The 20,295-nt window shown below is 41.7% G+C and overlaps 1 long non-coding RNA gene across 1 annotated transcript; it reads right to left on the minus strand.

Annotated features, from left to right (window-relative positions):
- Window positions 1-465: 465 nt before the first annotated feature.
- Window positions 466-1,096, minus strand: LOC129166499 (uncharacterized). Its single transcript, XR_008565495.2, has 3 exons — window positions 982-1,096; window positions 763-830; window positions 466-591 (listed from the first exon to the last, which is right to left on the minus strand). It is a non-coding gene; the product is annotated as an uncharacterized lncRNA (long non-coding RNA).
- Between the last annotated feature and the right edge of the window lie 19,199 nt (window positions 1,097-20,295).

Genomic DNA, 20,295 nt, shown 5'->3' on the forward strand with positions numbered 1-20,295 from the left:
GGCCCACTTAACGAATTATTATTAAAATCATGTTAGAACTTTATATGTATAGTCTACAAAAGCACACTACTCGGTAAAGCCTTGTAATTCAGTGCAAGAAAGAGTTGCTTTACAATGTAGGTTTATTTGAACATCAGTGCACATCTCCAACATTGTTCTTTACAACACATTCTCTAACAATATAACAATCTACATGCTGTTCAAACAGCTGTTCTGAGATTTTCAAACCTTTAAAATGAAATGACTCAGCACTCCCTTTCACACTTTTTCCAGTTTCCCTAGACTCACCTGCACACAATTAAAATAATCATCTGTAAAGCTTTAGCACATTTGATATGGAAAACACATTTTTTGTAACCAATTAAAATATTTTCTATGGCAAAATATGCAGGCTTATTTCATTTTACTTTCATTCTAATAGCGATTTGTTGTGGGCTTTGTGCATTTACTAATAAAAATACAACAGGTCACTACTATTATTTGGACATTACAATTATTATAATGAAACTGATGTTTGCACATGAGTTGGCTCACCTTCTATCCCAACAGGAGCAATACCCTCACTGCTGGCTCCTGGCTCTTCTTCTGACACTACATTGTGTGAAAATTGTCACAATTCAGCATTCATTTTCCTTTTTTACACGCTTTCTGATCAATGCTGAATCATCTAGCATTTTAGAACACTTTCATATAGAGCCAGGATAGTTTTCATCATATAAATTTTAAAAATATTCAGTTCACTGACTCAATAAGTAATCCTACCTGTACATGTCCACTCTGGAATGGTGGGTTTCTGCCTGGTGCTTATTAGGCCTACTGGATCTTGTGGGCTACAAGACAGTTTGGTGGCATCAGTCACATCATACTGTTAATTATATTACATAACGTTATGTCATGACGCCATATAATTCATTATTGATGCTTAATTAACTTGAATGGTGATTTGCAGCCGGTAAAGTTTAACATCTTGACTTGCCTTACCCGTTTTATCTTCATTTGAAGTTAAAGACCGCAAGCTTGTTTGAGAAAAAAGGTGCTCATTTTTGCACATTTAGCTGCATCTGTTTCCAGCGCTTTCCTCTTTTTAATTATTGCCTTCTCCGCGCCACCCTTGCTCTTTCTACTTTGCATCTTTCTGTCAACTGCGTGGTCACGTGGTGCGCACAGGCTCATACGGGGAAAAAAAAAAAAAAACGAGATTCAGCCTGCAGGTAGAGACAGCCGGGAGGAGCGTATGAGATTAGCCCGGCGGCCTCAGTGCCATGACTGAACACCGGCACCAAAAAATAAAAAAAATGATAAAAAACAAAAACGAGAGCACCGGCCCATGCGGCCCAAACATCGTGCGGCCCACCGGGAATTCTCCAGACCCTCCCGATTAGCCACTCCGGGCCTGGGTAATATGTAAATGAAATATAATTTCTGCTACTGCATATTAATATTATTTTTGTAACACATACGCTTCCATTAAAGTGAGATTCTACTAAAGTCTCCATCAATGCCAGCTAAACGTTTCTTATGACTTTACCAATAAGGATGAATTTTAAGGTTAGTTTTCACGTTTTTTCAGGACCTTACATTTAGGATGGCTTACATATACATGAGCAGCACCTATATGCTCAAACTATTTTGGATCATGTTGAAATTAGTCCAACGAACACCATGCATTTTCAAGCACCCATTGTAATACTGTTGGTTTGTTGCTAATTGTTTTTTAAACAAGTCACTGAAAACTTACAGTATTGAAGCACTTAGGATGCTGGGCCAAAAAATTCTTCCTACTTCACATAATTGATTTATTTATTTGTTTTAGGCATCAAATAAATGCACAATTAAGTAATTGAGTATTTGAACATGCAGCAACACATTGGTACCCTCACAAATGAACAAAAATAAGTAGATTTTTTTGGGGGGGGACATTCATCTGTCTGGCTTTTATGTACATGGAGCTCGAACATCTGAGAGATCTGGATGTTTCATCTGACCTGGTTTGGCTATGTGGTCAGGGCCTAGCAGGGACGCCTTTCGGAGGTGAGATGTTTTTGGCATGTCCTTCCAAACCATGGATTATGGAGGGGTAATATCTCTAGGGTGGCCTAGGATTGCCTTGGGATCCCACCGGAGGAGTGGGTTTGGAGAGGACAGGCCGTTTCTGGGTCTGCAGCCCCCTTGACTCAGAGTCAGATCAGTGAAAAAAGACGAGACATTTAATAGTAAACAATAGAGGCAAGGATCGGTCTGGTAAAGGTCAGGGAAAATCACTGAAACGTCACATCAATCTAATAGCTGGGAAGTAATTAGAAGGCAGAAATTAAATAAAATGGATCCAACTCTCACTTCTGCTTCATAACCAATCAGCAGAGCAACATCTGGGTTGCTTTGGACTCAGTCTTCTTGTAAAATAAGAGTGGTGTAACAACAAGGGACTTTTCTCATTTCCACCAAGAAGGCAGGATGTCTAAACTCATCTACAAGATGAAAGAATGTATATTCCACAGAGCCGATGGAGGACACTTTATATGCAGACCTGGCAGAGGTGCAGTGCTCCCAATCAATGACAGACCAAATAAAGCCCATGCTAATATCACTTTACATTTAAAATTAAGCATAAACTTTAACAAGATGTGAGCAAGGGACCACACGTACATGTGTTAGTGACTTTGACTGTATGTGGCAAACCTGCTGCACCCTGTTGCTGTATGCTAGCAGTCCAGTAATGGGTCAGGAGCCTAAATAGACACCAAGGGGTTTGTGTAACGCACACCCTGCAGAGTCGAGTCTGCTGGGGCACAGCATGATTAATGTGCAGCACATTTATCGCTTACCTCTTCATGACCGTGGCTGTTGCACCAAACATGTCAACCAGAAGTCACCTAGAGCAACTGGATATTTTGTACAATAATGTTGATTAATAACTTTTAATCAAGCTATTACAAGCCACGTCAAGGCCATACAAGAGGACCTGCTTATTGAAGTTAATGTGTGTTTTGGGGACCCATAGCACACCAGCTTGAGTTTCTTCAAACAAAAACCCACTCTTCATTTTTCCCCAGTTTCAGTGGAGCGCCCAGAGGTTAAAACCCAAGCACACATGGTTTGAGAGAAGGTACATGAGCATGAAATGTTATTAGGTTTCAGTGTCCTACAAGCGAAAAATGCTATTTTATTACAGTGCTTGATCAAGTGTAGAAATTGAATTGGGTGTCTTTTATTCATTTATAGAGCTATTGGTTCCATCTTAGCTTGGGATGTGATGGGGATTATGTTTGTGGGCGTGAAATGATGGAGAAAAAGCCAACAAAGGAAAATAAGATTAGGGAAAGTTTCCATTTCTGCAGCACAGGGCTTCCATATAGATTTCAATGTTTTTGTTAAACTCTTTCTTTTTACACTGAATCAACCGAACTATCAACACCATCGTCTCAGTGATTAGTTAGTTTGAGACAAGCTTAGATCCTGTCTGGGGATTGATAGTATCACACTAAAATCTTGAAATCATCCCTTTTTTTATGGTAAAAACTTAAAATTGGACGTTGGTGTTGATATTGGTGCCTAAATTACTATTTTCTAGAACTTTTCAAGAAGAATTAACCTTGATGTAGTAGAATAACATTTTTTTAAAACTGCTGTAAATATTGGCTGAAACTGAAATGTTCATTATATTACAGAACCAACACAGGGTTTCATTGTTTAAAATAATAAAATATTGGGGGTATGTTAAGAATTACATGAGTTGTTTTATTTTTATTATTATTATTATTATTTTTTTTTTTTTTTGAAAAACAAAAAAAAAAATTGTGAGACAGACAAGCCTTTAGTGTAAATCTATGATTGTGATTTTTGGGACACTTTCTTTTTGAGGTCGCTGCCATTTCTTTGTCTTCTACATAACGGCTATGGAGCTTTAAAGGTGCAATTTGTAAGACTGGCTTCCTGTGGTCAAATGGGGTTACTGCAGTCAATTTTTTAAGCAAAAGTATGACTCTCTCACTCCGATTCTTTGAGTTTCTTGGTTGTTGCCAGCTGTGTATCAGAACCAAGAGATTCGAGATGGCAAGCAAAGAGGAGTCAGTGGTGGAAGCTCTCTTGGCAATTTAACGGTAAGGAGTATTTACTACACATACTACCATTAGTATGCCTCCGGATCTATATGAAGTGTTGTTGCTTACCGTCTAGCTGGTATAGTTCTGAACTACTCATTAAAGGAAGTGAAACATCACAATTGACTAATTATTCACTTTCACTGTAATATAGAGCTGATGGTTATTGAAAAAGTAGCTTGAGAAACTTTAGAGACAACTTTTTGTTTCGAATTCACTGTTGGCATTGTTAGCTCAACGTTAGCCACTAGCCTCTTCACCAGATAGTAGAGCAAAACTAAAGGATGTATTACTAAGGGATACAAGAAGTAAATTATGGGTTGTTCCTGTTTACTTGCTTTAAACAACTATGGAGCGTTTTGCCTGCTGACGTTGAATTACAAACGCCTGCTCTGCTGCGTTACACTGCTAACTCACCGAGAGTAAACACGAACCACGTCCTGCTTTTGTTTTTTTTGAAAGGTGAAACACTGACACCCCCCCCCCCCAGCTAGCTCAGAACCTAATTATCTGTGTTTCCATTATCAATCAATCAATCGATCACTTAATCTAACTAAATTTTTATAGCACTTTTCATACAAAAGAAAATGCAGCTGAAAGTGCTCAACAGATTAAAATGACCCAATATAACCCATATTCCCATCCCTTCCCCACAAATATAAAAACAATTGTGAGTTACACCCCAATACCACAATCCATTTGCCAGGCACATGCATCCACCCACCCACACACACGCACGCATGCACGCACACGCACGCACACACACACACACACACACACACACACACACACACACACACACACACAAAGCCTAAAACACTGCGTAAGTAAACACTAGGCTGAGTTCAGATTAGGTAAGGTAATGAATGAAACACCATCGGGTGAGCCATCTGCCTCAGCAGTAGTTGATCAACGACAGCAGCCAAGGCACCAGCCCAGGAAGCCCAGGGAGCGAGGGCAGAAACCTCCACCACCACCTAAGCACACCGCTAGGAGCGCCCAGGCCGCCACAGTCGACCACCAACCCCAAGGCAGAGGGCCCCACAGAGGAAACAATGGTATGATTAAAATAAGTAAAATGAAAATAAATAAATTAATAATAATAATAATAGCTAATATGGATAGTAAAATAACTATTAAAACTGATTAAAGGGATGGTAAAACCCTAAAACATAAATGTCTAATACCACTAAAATGAAAATAATAAATAAATAAGTTTGTTAATAAAACAGGAAATGCAGCTAAAAACAGATATCAGTTAAAAGCTAAGCAAAAAAGGTGAGGCTTGAGCAGAACGTCAAGGTAAATTTTGGGACAGGTAGGATTTCCCAGTCCTTTTTCATTCAAGAATGCAGGAAAAATGGGTTAATTGAACTTACTTAACTTACTATAAATTACTACGATAGTGAAATACAAATGACTAATGACTGGAACATAATAAAATGTATGTCCAAATGTTTTTATAAACCTGAATAATTTAAATAAATAAATAAATAAATAAATAAGCACTTAACAGGAGGAACAACTAATAGGAGCATTACACTTTAGACTATTAAAAGGTCATTGTGTGATATTTAATAAGACCCCAATCAGCTAAAATTTAAAATAGCAAATAGAAACACCTTTAAAGGTTCCTGAGCCTTTAAATGGTCTCTCAGTCTAGTTAAATTACATAAATAAATGTAATTTTGCACAGTATTTTAATTTTTCCAGCTTCACATGATTGTGTGTTTTTAGTAGCATTACTGTTGCTGGTAATCTAGTAATGCATTTCCTTATCAGTAACAGAAACAACTTTTTGATAAAAGAAGACTGTAATTAATTAGTTTGCTCGTTACTGAAAGAAATATTATTTTTTTATTAACGTGGTTATATTTAAACAGCGTTATTCCCAACATTGGTCATTTCCTAATGAGTTACAACCAATCAGCATGAGCTAACAAAAGGTTCTACTCAACTACTCCACCGGGCCGTTCGGAGTACCTACCCCTGAGCGGGTACTCATAAAGTTCCTGAAAATGGCCCGAAGACAGCCGGGTCATTTCGGGAGGTTCCGGTAAATTTACCCTAAAGTTCCGGTAATGAAAACACACCTATAGAAACATTATTGTTTTGTGATTGTTTCACTGTAGAAATCTTACAAATTACACCTTTAAATGAGTCAGAAGAATCTGCCACTAAAAAGTTCAATGTCTGAAGAGATAACTGACATAATTTTATGAGTCATGTTGAGTACATTTGTGTAGATTTTCAGTCACCCACAGTGTGATAGTCTTAAAAGTTTGCTTCAAAACAACTGAAGATGCTTAGACACTCTAGATTGTAATGGTTGTTCGGATTCACAAATCCAGCGCGCGCGCACACACACACACACACGTATTTGAGCATGTTCCCCTCTGTCTTGTGAGGCAGCTCTGCACCCTTTCCTCACTCTCATTGGTCAGCAACACGCGTACATGCGTGTGTGTGTACAGTGGCTTTACCATGTGGACATACAACAGCTGTCATGGTTTGCGCCACTCACTGCTCACGTACTAAACTGTTGCTGTCACATTATAAATCTTCCGGGAGAAGGCCAGGAAAAGTAAAGAAGTAACAAAAACTGTGAACTGGAGATGGAGTGAGGGTGTGTGAGTGTTACTACGTGCAGAGGGGTATCATATTCTTCAGCTATCGTCCAAAAAGCAGGTGGAAGCTGTTCAACTGAGTGGGCTCTGCCGAGACTTTACGTAACAAGACACACTATGAATTGCAAATAAAGCAACTATTAAATATTGTTTTATATTTTATTTTCCTACTTAGCTCTCTGGAAATTATTCCTGCATGTACCTGCCTCGCCTGCGGTGCAATGAGGAGAAATTATTCCGCCAGTTGAGTTTCTTAAGTCACTCGCTCGGTGTTGGGAATTTGGCAAAATGCCCAAAGAGACGCTTAACCTTCATGAGCCTCACCACTGAGCTGGTGTTTTTACTCAAAATAATAAAGAAAACAGGAACGGACCTCTGGATAATTACTATTTCCATATTCCTGGCCTCAATTCTTTAGATGGAGCACAGACGAGTGGAGCTTAGGGCGGGTGCCCTGGTGAGGAAATGAGACGCCACTTCAGCCATCGCATCAATTGTTTGTTTAGGTTATTAATAATTCCAATGGAAGCGTGATTAACTCTGAATAAGGCAGAGTGAGGAGAACCACAGAGAACTGTGAGGAGCAAAAACATGGTGAAGGTGTTTGAAGCACTTTGCTTCAGTGACATTTAGCAGTAAACAGTCCCAGATTAGATGCTGTCTGTCTGTTTTTCAGGTGACTAACAACCTAAATTTAAACCAAGGCTTCTGGTGTGTTCTACAGAACGGAGTGGAAGTTGGGAAGGATGAATCAGACAAAAACTAAAGTTGTTGTATAGTATAGTTGCTAGGATTTCTTATTTACTGTATGGTAGTAATGTTTAACAGAAGCATGGCCCAGAAGCTGGTGCGTCTGTGGCAGTCTTAACGGGGATAGAACAGGAGGGGGTGCGCAGTAACATGGAGGCATGGTCTTGACGTTGAGCCCCAGGCTCTGTGTTTGATTCCTGTGGGAGCAGAAGACAGCGACTCGCCGACTCCAAGGCTGACTACCGTATGGTGACTGTGATGTTCCTCGTGTGGTTGCAGACCTTGCCTTCCAGCTGCCACCACCGCAGTGCCTAAGTCACTTTCAAAGCAGACATGCAGGCACTCTCTTTCAGCCAAGAGACGTATCCACAAAAGGTGCTGACAACCCAAATGATAACTTTCATTTGGGCTTTACTGTTGTGAGGAGTGCTTGCATTTTACTGGCAGGGTTAACTTTTAGGAACAAGGTTAGAGTAAGTGTGTCTCATCTAAGAAAATGTCACACATGCAGACCTGAAAACGGTGAATTTTACATTACTTATGACCATTGCACTCTCCTTTGAACACTGATTCTCTGAAACGTTCCACAACTATGTTCAGGATCCTTACAGAAATAATTAATCACAGAGAAAACAGTTTTTTGCTATAGTTTTTGGCAGAGAACGTTTATGTTTTTAAGTCCAGGCTCAAAACCCACCTATTTAGGTTAGCTTTTATCTAATTATTTACTCTAGTTTTATATGATTATATTTTAAAACTGTTTCATTATTTAATAATATTATAATTTTACTGTCTATATGATTTTATTTATCATTTATTTTCTTACTTTTGTCTTTTATATTAGCTCTTTTACTTTCATATTTTTACTCATTTTAATCCAGTGTTTTCTCTGTAGGGGCCCTCTGCCCCGGGGACGGTGGTCGACTGTTGCTTCCTGGGCGTTCTGCAGGTTGTGTTTGAGTGGAGGTGGGGGTCTCTGTTACGGCTGACTTCTTTATTGTACTTTCTGCTTCTTCTTTTGCTGCTCTCGTGTGTTTTCGATCAGATCACTGCATACGAGAAAATCATATAATGGACTGGGACAGCACAAGTATCATAAACACCGAACAACAAAAATACAAGAGATGGATAAAAGAAGCAATCGAGATAAGGAGACGTGGAAGTGGGACCATGAACAGGGACGACGGAGTGTACACGTTGGACCGTGCATGGGACTGCATCGTCGGAGAGGGGAGAGCGGGCAGTAGAGGGCGACAACGTCCTCTGCTGCCCGCGGAAAAACGGAGAAGGAAGTGACGCGCCACCATCAGCCTGAGGAAGCCTGCAGCCGCCGGCGAAACGTAGCGACAAAACAGGTAACGAAACTGTTTCTGTGTTTTAAAAAGAATGACAGCATGGAATTAGAACTAGTACACAGCAAGAACACACCTAAGTTGTCCTGTGAAATCCTGTGCGTTTTTGTCTCTAGTTATCTCGCCTTGCATTTTTAACCACGTCTGGAGTTGTATTCAACGTCCCGCCGTTCAGGATCCTCTGGCCTAGAGCCCTGCACGGGCCTAAAATCTGAGCCCGTGTCCGGCCCGGCCCGAGGGGGTGGAGCCCCAGCTCGACCCGGTCTGAGAAGGTTTTCAGGATTCTCTGGCCCGACCTGAGCCCGACTTTTTTTTAACCTTTCATAATGTTTTAGCGTGATAGAATGCTCCGCATTCTAATTATCTGTGGGAAGCGTTCTGCAGTAAAAAAGAAAAGAAAGAAAAACAGCATTCAATGCAGCTTTTTTTTCTAACAGAGCGTATTTTTCGAGCGGCAGATGAAATTTACGGACACTGTATTAATTGGATGCATCTGTAAACTTAATCTGCTCTGAAAGTGCGCTCTTGTACAATTAGAAAAAAAAGCAGCATTCTAATTTTCTAACTGCAGAGCGAATTTTCAGAGCGACAGATTAAATAAACGTTCCCAATTAATATAGCGTTTGTAAATTTAATCTGCCGCTCTGAAAATGCGCTCTCCAGTTAGAAAAAAACAGCAATGAATGCTATTTTTAACTGCAGAGCACATTTATTCACAGAAAAATAGAATGCTGCAGTTTTCATGAGAATAAACGAATGGTTTCTGACATATCAGAGTGAACATAAAATGGCATGTTAGAATAGGGGCACATGTTTCAATCAGCAGTTTGAGAATTTGTTTATATCGGCGCGTTTATAAACCACATAAACCTTAACTGAGCTAACGGGTGCCGGTGCGTGAGAAGCAGGCAGGTGCTGCTGCGTTTAAGTGTTTCAGTTTTTTTTATGAATTCGATTAAAAATAAAGGCGCCCGGCCCGTGTCCGAGGTAATTACACGGTCGTTGGCCCGAAGCCCAGCCCTCGGGCCGGGCCGACCCGCGGGCCTAGGGCTTCAGTGCAGGGCTCTACTCTGGCCTCCACTCTCCATCACCCGCCCACCTGCCAACCTACACCCTGGACTCATACTACCACCTCCTAGCCATCTCCGTCTCACCATCATTCCTGTCTCCTCTCCTCTACTGGACTTCACCCGTTCACCATCGCTAAGACCTGGTCCATGACCGTAAGAACTGTTTTCCCAAAAAGACTAATTCTCTTGGCTCTCTGGTTCTGGCTCATACTCACTATTGTTTGTTTTCTCGTTTTAGATTGCAGTTTCTTCCTGTTCCTGTTTCTTGGAGCAGCGTCATTAGTGTTCCTTATCCTCATTTAATAAATAATTTTATTATTTTTACTTACCTGATACTTTCGTGTGGTTCTTCATGTCCTGGGTTGCACAGCTTGCCCACAACATGGGCTGCATGGCGGCGCAGTGGTCAGCACTGTTGCCTCGCAGCACGAAGGTTGCAGGTTTGAAACTCGGCTGCGGCCTTTCAGCGTGGAGTTGCGTGTTCTCCCCATGCATGTGTGGGTTTCCTCAGGGTACTCCGGTTTCCCCCACAGATCACAACATGCCCTATAGGTTATAAATTGTAAGTAACTTTGGATAAAAGCGTCTGCTAAATAAATAAACATAAACAACATGACAGTTTGAAGCTGTAATAACTTAAACATTTGAGGCATAATCAGGATTTGTACCTGGGACCTCTTGTTCCGTTGTGTGCTTTGGTTCAGTAGTTGGACTTTCCTTAAAGTGACAGTTTGTATTTTCCCTGGCGATAGGGGGCAGTACATACCTAAATCAGTGCAAGCAAGCATTAGTTTTGTGTTCAAGTAAGACTTTACCAACAGATCGCCATTAGGGTCAAAGGTCCTTGGGAGTGCAACCTTCGGCAAAACAACTAGAACATCAGATTCCCTTTCATCACTGGCAACAGCGAAGAGGTAAATGTGTAAAAGAACGTTTATTAATACTGAATGTTTTGTAACCATTTGTTACAAATCAGTAAATGCATTCTGTCTTCACGGGCTCCTGTAGAAGGAAACATGGCATCCATTATGGCATCGCTCAGAGACTTAGACCCGTGTATTTTAGACCCGATTTTTATGGTTATATGTTAAGAAACCGCCAATATTTTTCAACAACTGGGCATCTTTTAATTCATTTACAACAACATTTTAATGGATATTTCCAGAGAATAACTCATTCACTGCCAGCCGTTTCCTTATCAGAAAAGTTCTTTTTGCCAGCTTCTTTTACAGTTTTTTAAGACTCACAGTTACGCTAGGATGATGTCAATGCCAGAACTACCAATACAACCAAAACAAAGAGTAGACTCACCTCTTACATCAGGAAGAATTCACACGTTTCGAGTGTTATCCGTTCTTTCATAATATGTTGTCCAATTGTGATCGGCAGAAGCTTTTCCGGTTCGCGCCTCGTGACGTGTGACGTACGCGGATGAAGATCGGCTTTAGAGCTGTGTGAGTTTGTTCTCACGTTGCGGGGGCTCGTTCCGACGCCCACACGGTAAAAAAAAATGAAGTGAACGGTTAGATTTAAAATGATGACTTTTGTCGTCAATGGCAGTGAATGACTTAATGGTAAAAACTACACATTGTCACTTTAAGAAGGTGAATCCTTATGCTAAAGAGGGCTGCATGTTTTACTAATTAAGAATATTTGATAACAACTAACTAGACAAAGGAAACTGGCCATTGGTGACGTTTGTTAGCGTGTGGAACTTTATGAACCACAAGCTAACATGATACAAGCATTAGCCTGTAAAAACTACTAGAGTAACTATTAGAGCGTAACAGTAGCTGGAGGTAGCCATCATATTTTTTCCTTTTCACCGGGCCACTCAGGATTAAATGTCTGCTGAGGCACATTTTCAACCGGATTGTGGATGGTGTGCGTTTAGAGCAAAATGTATGTCTGTGCACAGAAAGCCATACACACAATGAGTCATCAGCTTCCCCATGGGGCAGTGCCACTGTTCGTGGCCGACCACCAGGGAAGCCTGCTGTGTTAAAGCCAAAAGACCCTAACAGCTCTGCCGTGAACCTTAAAACCCCAGAGCTCTGTCTCTGTCAGACACAAATGTGTGAGACCCAGTCGCCCCATTTAGGTGACGGATTGCTCTGCAGATTTTCTTAAAACAGCCACAAATTATCAGATGCAATTACGCCTCTTCCTCTTCCATAGCACAGTTACAACACCCCTCTGAGCACATGTGCTCCTCAGCCAAGAGACTCCTGAGCGATGATGGGTGAATTTTTAACCTTAATGCTGCCTCCAGTCATAATGAAATAAGGTAGGGCCAGCTCTAATTTGGGATTAAGTTTTGAAACATTTCAGCTTCTCCAAAGTTGAGATTAAGTACAAAAACTGTGTTTTTTGGCTGGAGGCTCGGGAAAACCACATAACACAAAGGGTACATTGCACAAGGGGGAGGTTTATTTTACCATCCACATGTAGTCACTCTGCAGGGGAAAAGGGCTGTTTTAATATGCGTCGCTGCATTCAGCTTAAATGTTAGCTACTATAGGCTGCAGTTTTACTTTGACACTCTGGATGGCAGTGATAGATTAGTTAGCTTTTATCTTTGGGTGATGTTCTGCACTTTCCGTAAATTTTAACGTAATAAAGATAAGGTAAATTACATATTTATTTATTTTAGCCATTTGCTGGTAGGGTATAATTACACTGAAATGCATCGACGTTGCATCATGCCCTCTTGTGGTATGTTTAATTTCAAACTGATATTTCCATAAGTATCTAAAAATGTGATTTTAATTGACCAAAAATATTTGAAATAGAATAAGTATGGGCTGCACAGTGGCTATCACTGCTGCCTTGCAGCAAGACGGTCCTGGGTTCAAATCCTAAACTGGGGTCTTTCTGCATGGAGTCTGCATGTTCTTCATGTGAATGCGTGGGTTCACTCCGGGTACTTCGGCTTCCGCACAGTCCAAAAACATGACTGCTAGGTTTAGATGACGGATGGATGGAATAAGCATTTATTATGTTAAGTGTGGAGTTTGAGTGAGCAGGCAGCATTTCCTTTCAAATTCAAATGTTATTACACACCAGGAAGTAGAGTCACACTTAAGCATCTGTTCTGATTCAAGCACAGACATCATAGACGTGACGTGGACTGGTGCTGCCTATTGAGGCTGGCATAACAGCGGGTCGCCATCTTGGGTGGGTTCCCATTTGGCCCCAGAGCATCTATTTCTACAGAGGAAGGTGTTCACTAACTCTTGTTTAATGGCTGCTGGAGTTAGGCACCGGCTTCCTGCGACTACCGAGGAACTCTACAGATGAGTTCATGAATGAATTTTTCCTTGATTACGGGTTCACCTACAGTGAACTTAGATTTGCTGAACTATTTCATAAATGATGACTTTATCCAGTAAAAAGACATGTTTTCCCACCTTCCCCTCGTCAGAAGCAGGTGTTAAAGCTTCCCCACTCAGCCAAGTTTTAAATCTGAGACAACTGTTCATCAGCAAACCCTTTCCTGGGAATCCTGATTCAAGACTGTCAAACACATTTTCATTCATGTTGGTTCAGCAGAAGTAGGTGAGCGTGCTGCAACAGGCTTCCTTCATATTGCTTCCATTGTTTTACTTTTGCTTTACTACAGCTTTCACTATTACCTGCTTGAGTAAGGGTAAAGTATTACCACACCTTCCTCTCACCACCTGCGTCTCCTTTCCTCTAATCTCTCACCCATTTATTGCCTTCATAAGCCTTCTGAGTGCGATATGGTTTCAGCTCAGAGCTGGGCCGCACACTTGAGGCTCTGTTTAAAGAAGTAGAACAGGTAAACACAGGAGAGGCAAACAGATACGTCATGCACTCTCGATATGATCTTAATCAAAGTTATTTATTTTTCTTCTCCTTTTTGGAAAACACGAAAACAAACAGTTTAGCTCATTTCTGGTCAGTAAGGAATGATTTCAGGGGCAATCAAGATGTTCGGTTGGCTAGGACCAAGCTCTTAGATATGAGTTAAGGACTGGGGTTTTATTTAAGACACTAAACCAAATCTCATTCTACAAGCTCAGGACCAGCGCTGACTTCCTGGGAAACCCTCCAGCACCTTAAATGAAACAATATAACTGAGATCCACAAGAGGGGGCAAAACCCCCACAGGGGAGTCCTGTCATTGGTTCAGCAGGATAGAAACACAACCAGAAGCATTTAAAGCCTGCTGTGAGAAGTACCAGTTCAGATTCTGATTCATTTTATCAACTTTTTTTTGTTTGCCTCCTTATTATTCACACCGTCTGCCATCTGCAGTGGTTGGTGTGTGTTTTCATCTAATTCTCTTAAATTGTACTCATTTTACTGTCAGGCGTCTAATGATGCTGATTAATTAATCTGACCCCTCAGGTGGCCTGTCACCCTGATCTTGCCAGGAGATGTAATATGTCTACAGTATCTGTAGGAGCTGAGAAAACCGCGGTTTGATGTAAAGAAGTAAAGTGTGTTTCCACCAAGGGGGAACCCCAGGCTCTCAGACCTGAAGCCAACCAGGAAGTGAAAAAAAAATTGCAGTTCCACCTTCATCCACTAGGGGCTGGGACCAGAATGGAGCAAATTCTCATTGACTCCCATGTTCAAAAAGCCAATTTCAAAGCAGAAATGGATGTTAATCATGGAAGTATTTGGACGAAAAGGGCAAGCTGTGGAATTGATTTTGCTACAAGATCATCCAAGAAGTCTAATTTGATTTTATTAGTAAGTTAAATTATATATCTGTGCTGTTTTTCACTGGTTGAATGGGGGAAACTGGTATGTAATTTAATTATATATATTCATATATATATATATATATATATATATATATATATATATATATATATATATATATATATATATATATATATATATATATATATATATATTCATATATATATATATATATATATATATATATATATATATATATATATATATATATATATATATGTATATATATATATATGTATATATGTATATATATATATATGTATATATATATATATATATATATATATATATATATATATATACTTTTTCATGTAGATTTGTTAAACTGAATAAATGATGAATAGATTTGGTAAATTTACTTTTTCCCTTTATTGGCCCCGACAACTCTGACCACTCAGATGCTGACTAAAACGATATATTCACATGTGGGTCGGCCCGGCCTATGACCTGGTAGGTTATTTGTGTTCACATCTGGGTAATCTTTGAGTTTTCTGCGCACAGCTGATGGTTATTTTCAGACCTGCTTCCCTGCAGTCAGCTTGGAGCGGAGGACAGACTGCTGTCTAGCACAATGCACAGTGAGACAGTAGGAAGCAGTATGCTTAATGTCAGAGTCTCCAAACCAACACTGCACTCTACTTAAGAAGGACTACACAGTATCAGGCGTGACATTAAAGCAGCAGCTTTGATGCTTCACCTGAGAGTAAGTCTGTAAGGCTTGTCACCAGTATTGAGCATCAGTTCTGTTTGCTTCACAGCCAGACAGGACACGGGGGAAAAAAAGGACAACACAGACTTCTCCACGTGTCTTTTGCCCCGCCCACATGCTCGGAGACATCTGTGTTCCTGAGAAGGCTATGTGAACCAAATACATCCTGGTGTGAAAAATATCCTGGTAGCGTGGGGGCGGGCCGACCCAACCAAGACCAGACCAAGCCGGGCCCAGACGCGAAAAGGCCAAAACATATCTCCTGCATGTAAAACTGCTTGTTTTAATTTTAAACTATGGGCGTAGAAGTAGTTTCTGGGAGAAGAGTTGTACTTTCATTTAAACTGCAAGATCTGAACGTCTAAAAGAATGGGATTTCATAGCTCTTTATTGGTGACTCTTCTTTTCAGGGCCTCTAGCAAGTCCTTCAGATGCAGACGGCTCTCTGTTGGGTGGATACGGGCGCAAAGGCAGCAAAAAAGTTGAAAAAAGTTTTTGAAATTCTCACGTTCATCTGAAAACCTCAGAACATCAAATAGTAGTCAACATGATGCAATGATGAATGAGTCAGACTTTCATTGGGCCTCTGTTTATTTTTGGGTAATCAGTGTGGACTAGCCCTTCTCTGCAGTTTTAGATGTGACACATCCAAATACAGCTTGATGAAACGTTTCGCTCCACGACTGGTTGTGAGATCAATATATCATCTGCAAATATGTAGAAAAAGATTTAGCATTAATACAAACGTTGGGTATGATTTTAGCTGGCTCACATTTATTGGAATAAATAACGGTAAATGAATAGGAACAGAAAAGGAGTCCGTGTGCATGTGTGTGTGTGTGTGTGTGTGTGTGTGTGTGTGTGTGTGTGTGTGTGTGTGTGTGTGTGTGTGTGTGTGTGTGTGTGTGTGTGTGTGTGTGTGTGTGTGTGAGAGAGAGAGACCGAACAAATCCTTCCACACATTGTTCTTGTTTGAATAGACTAGCAATTTGTGAGCCTCTGCAGCTATCGAGGTGTGTCGCACTTTCTATCTCTGCATCTGTGTGGGTTAACAGCGTGTATACACGTGTGTGTGTGTGTGTGTGTGTGTGTGTGTGTGTGTGTGTGTGTGTGTGTGTGTGTGTGTGTGTGTGTATTTGGGTGGGGAGCGCTCATGTCAAACATGTAAGCTGAAGGACAATTTTGTGTGGTTTGATTTGCGAGGTCCGGAGAAAGCTTTGCGGTCCTGCGTTATTCCGCTGTTCTGATTTCCTCTGGCCTCAGACTTTATTTAGACCAAGTGCTCTTTTCTTTACTGAATGGCTTCTTATTTGTTCTCATGCTTGAGAGGGTGGGACGGCTGAAAAAGACTTTAAACCTCTTGTCAAAGCTTTTGATTTATTTACAAGAACAGAAACGAAGAATTACATTTTCTTTCCCGTTTTTCTAAAGAAAAAAGGAAATTCATTAAGTTTTACTTTCTTGCTTTTGCCAAATGTAAAAGTCCTGTCACTTGCATGTGAGCTCTTTCTTTTCATTCTTTTTTTTCTCCTCTTTCTCTTTTCCCTTCTGAGCCATGACAGCTGAAGACCGAGGCCAGGGCAGCATGGGTTTGGTGGTTTCAGTGGCACACAAGTTGCATCTGATTGGCGCCTTACTGATGGACGGCGGCCCTGGTGTGAGTCAGTGACTAAGGGCACAAACACACATCCACTGGGCTGTACTGTCTCTATGTCTCCATGGCAACAAAAACCAACCACATGCAAGACTAGGTTTGGTGTCTCTTGAACAACTTTTGAGAAATACTGTAAATGAGTATTGAAATTAAGCTGATTGGCTGCTTCTACAACTTTATAAAGAGTGGAAAACAAATATCTGATCGGAACCTAATACAGCTGTGAACCTGAGCAATGTCTGATGGAAACTAGAAAAAAGGAGTCTTATGCTACCACTTCTTCTGAAGGCTAAAGAAACATGCATCTTGTGGTCTTGCTTTAAAGGGTTCGTGCAAGTGGCAGAATGAAGGCAAAACATACAGGAATATAAAAAAATAGGTCTTCAGATAAGACCCCACGTGTTCTAAATTTTCTCCATAATGTTTAATTTCCAAACCTTTATCAATCAATCAATCAAGCAATCAATCAAAGCTTTATTTATAAAGCGCCTTCCGCAACCCTGTCAGGAAGCCCAAAGCGCTGAACATGGTACAGTTGTAAGTAATTATAGTGAATAAATCAACAATAAAAGAAATTCAAATTACAAAATACAAAATGGAAATAACAAGATAGATGAAACATTCCGGTAAAATACAAATGTGTGAAACACAATTGGATTGAGTGGATGGATTGAGTGTACCAATGAAAACTGTGGAATTGATTCAACATAATAGAGGGCCATAATCAAGCATGTTCTGGAAACGCCAAGCGGAGGAGGTGTGTTTTTAGGTGATTCTTAAAGACTGGCAGAGAAGGGGACAGCCTAACTGAGGGTGGCAACTGGTTCCAGAGTAACGGTGCTAGGACTGAGAAAGCCCGGTCCCCACGGGTACGACACCTAGACCGAGGGACAGCGAGCAGGCCTTGGTCAGAGGAGCGCAGAGCGCGTGATGGGGAATGTCTGTTCAGGAGTGTGGCCAGATAGGTGGGAGCACCACCCTGGAAGAAATGATAAACAAAGACGAGTATTTTGAATTGTGAGCGATAGGAAATCGGAAGCCAGTGCAGGGAGGCCAGAACTGGACTGATGTGGTCCCGTTTCCTGGTCCCAGTCAGGAACCTGGCAGCGCTGTTCTGCACAACCTGTAGGCGACGCAGTGTTGACTGACACAACCCTGCATATAGAGAGTTGCAGTAGTCAAGCCGAGAAATTACAAAGGCATGCAGTACCCGCTCCAGGTGGGCTCTCGACAGCATATGCTTGATTTTAGCAAGGCGTCTCAGGTGAAAGAAACTGGACCGGATCACAGAATTGATGTGTGCATCAAATTTAAGTCCTACATCAAGTTTCACCCCCAAACTGGTAACAACTGGTTTTGAGTATGGAGAAAGAGGGCCAAGATCAGCATAACGATCCACATTCCTGCTGTTGGGGTGAAAAACAATGAGCTCTGTCTTTCCCTCATTCAGATGTAGATAGTTGGACATTAGCCAAGACTTCACCACATTAACACAAGAGACAAAGGACTGAATAGAGTGACCTTTCTCCTGACACAATGGAGAGTAAATCTGGCAATCGTCAGCATACAGATGGAATGATAGGCCATGTTTACGAAAGATTGACCCCAGAGGTAGCAGATAAATGGCAAACAAAAGTGGACCAAGGATCGACCCCTGCGGGACCCCCCACCGGAGCCCCTCCCAAGAAGAAAAAACATCACCCAGTTTAACACAGAATGTCCTGTTTTGGAGATACAATCTAAACCAGTCCAGAGCTGTATACAATTTAAGAGATTTTTATGTGCACTGACTTCCTGTTTGGATATCTAAGCTTGTCTAGTTGCTCTTCTCTCTTCGTGTAGCAGCAGCCTTTCCACTTTTTGACTAATACATTAGTTGGTGTTTTCATGTGTTTTAAAGGTGTCAATAATTAATTTGTTCAATGCATTTGCTGTGGTCTATATGAACGAATGCCTTGCAAGTAGTTTTCTCTGGGGGAAAAGAAAAAAAATCTCACACTCTTGTTTCTGAAAGGAGAAGTTTGCAGGAGTGGGCTGGAGCAAGATGACAAGATGTGCATTCTTACTTATTAATATTCATGATACGCTAACTCCTCTCCCCTGAATGGCAAACAGCAATGTGACTCTTCTGCTGTCTTCTTTGAAAAAGCAACTCCAGCCCAATGTTCCAGCATGTTGTGGAGTTGCTAATGGTTAGCTTCTACTAGCCAAAATGCTCTGAGCTCTCTCCTAGCTGCATAATCAATACAACATTGCATATGGCTGCGAGCCAAGGTGGGCGAGGCCATGGATACTAATTTTCCCTAACACTCTGACCAGCTTTTTCTGACCTGATTGCTTTTCTGTCTTTGCTTTTCAGCTACTGCAAAAAATCTTAGACTACCAACATTATTTAGACCTGGGTTTATTATGATAAATGTAATTTTATTTTCCACTAATCAGCACAACCCTGCAACATGCTCATATAAATCAGTCTCAGTGGTCTCCTTAGATGTGAGCTCTCCAGGGAGCCAGCTCTCCTACTGGCCCCAATAGGCACCTCTGTTGTCAAACTGCCACCCAGGGCATGGAGACCCCAGCCCATCCTGCCAGGGCCCAAAGCAGCAGCATTACAGAGCCTCACGGAGTCCGAGGGCACCAACCCAGCAGAATATCTATGCCCACCCCTGCATTTGCACAACTTTCAGAGTATATAAGACATGGGACATCCAGGTAAGGTTGGGTCCTCCCCCTCCTGGACCTCCCCCTCCCCTGTGATGGAACGGCAGAGGAGCCAAGGTCTACCTGAGGCCCCCGAACCCGAGCCAGGCACTGCTGGGTGTCCCTGCCTTCTTCCCGGCAGCATACATGTCAGGACCCGACCCCCAAGGCCCCGCCCAGATCCCCACACGGGGCCGGCCACCCCCAAACCCCGAGCCCCCAGGCCCCCACCCAGACCCGCCCAGGGACATTGCAGCCGCCAGGCAGTGACCCATGGCCGCCGCCAAGATCCCCAAGGGGCCCCACTCACAACCGCCAGCAGTCCACCCCCCGAGGCAACCCAAGCACCTCCAGAGGGAGGCAACGGCCCCCCAGTCCCAGACACCCCCAGTGAACCCACCTCCAGGGAACATCCGGATACTCCAAACTCAGACCCCACACCCCCCCACCCACACCATCCCGCAGGACAACATCAACGGCCCCCCACCCTCGCTATGTGATGGAACTGATCAAAGGAGCCCAGAGAGATTTGTCTGAAGTGGAAGCAGAGAATATATCAAGTGCAATATGATCTAACAAAAGATTTCTATACTGGTTAA

This window comes from Nothobranchius furzeri, chromosome 16 (assembly GCF_043380555.1).
Source record: "Nothobranchius furzeri strain GRZ-AD chromosome 16, NfurGRZ-RIMD1, whole genome shotgun sequence".
Classification (NCBI taxonomy): Eukaryota; Metazoa; Chordata; class Actinopteri; order Cyprinodontiformes; family Nothobranchiidae; genus Nothobranchius; species Nothobranchius furzeri.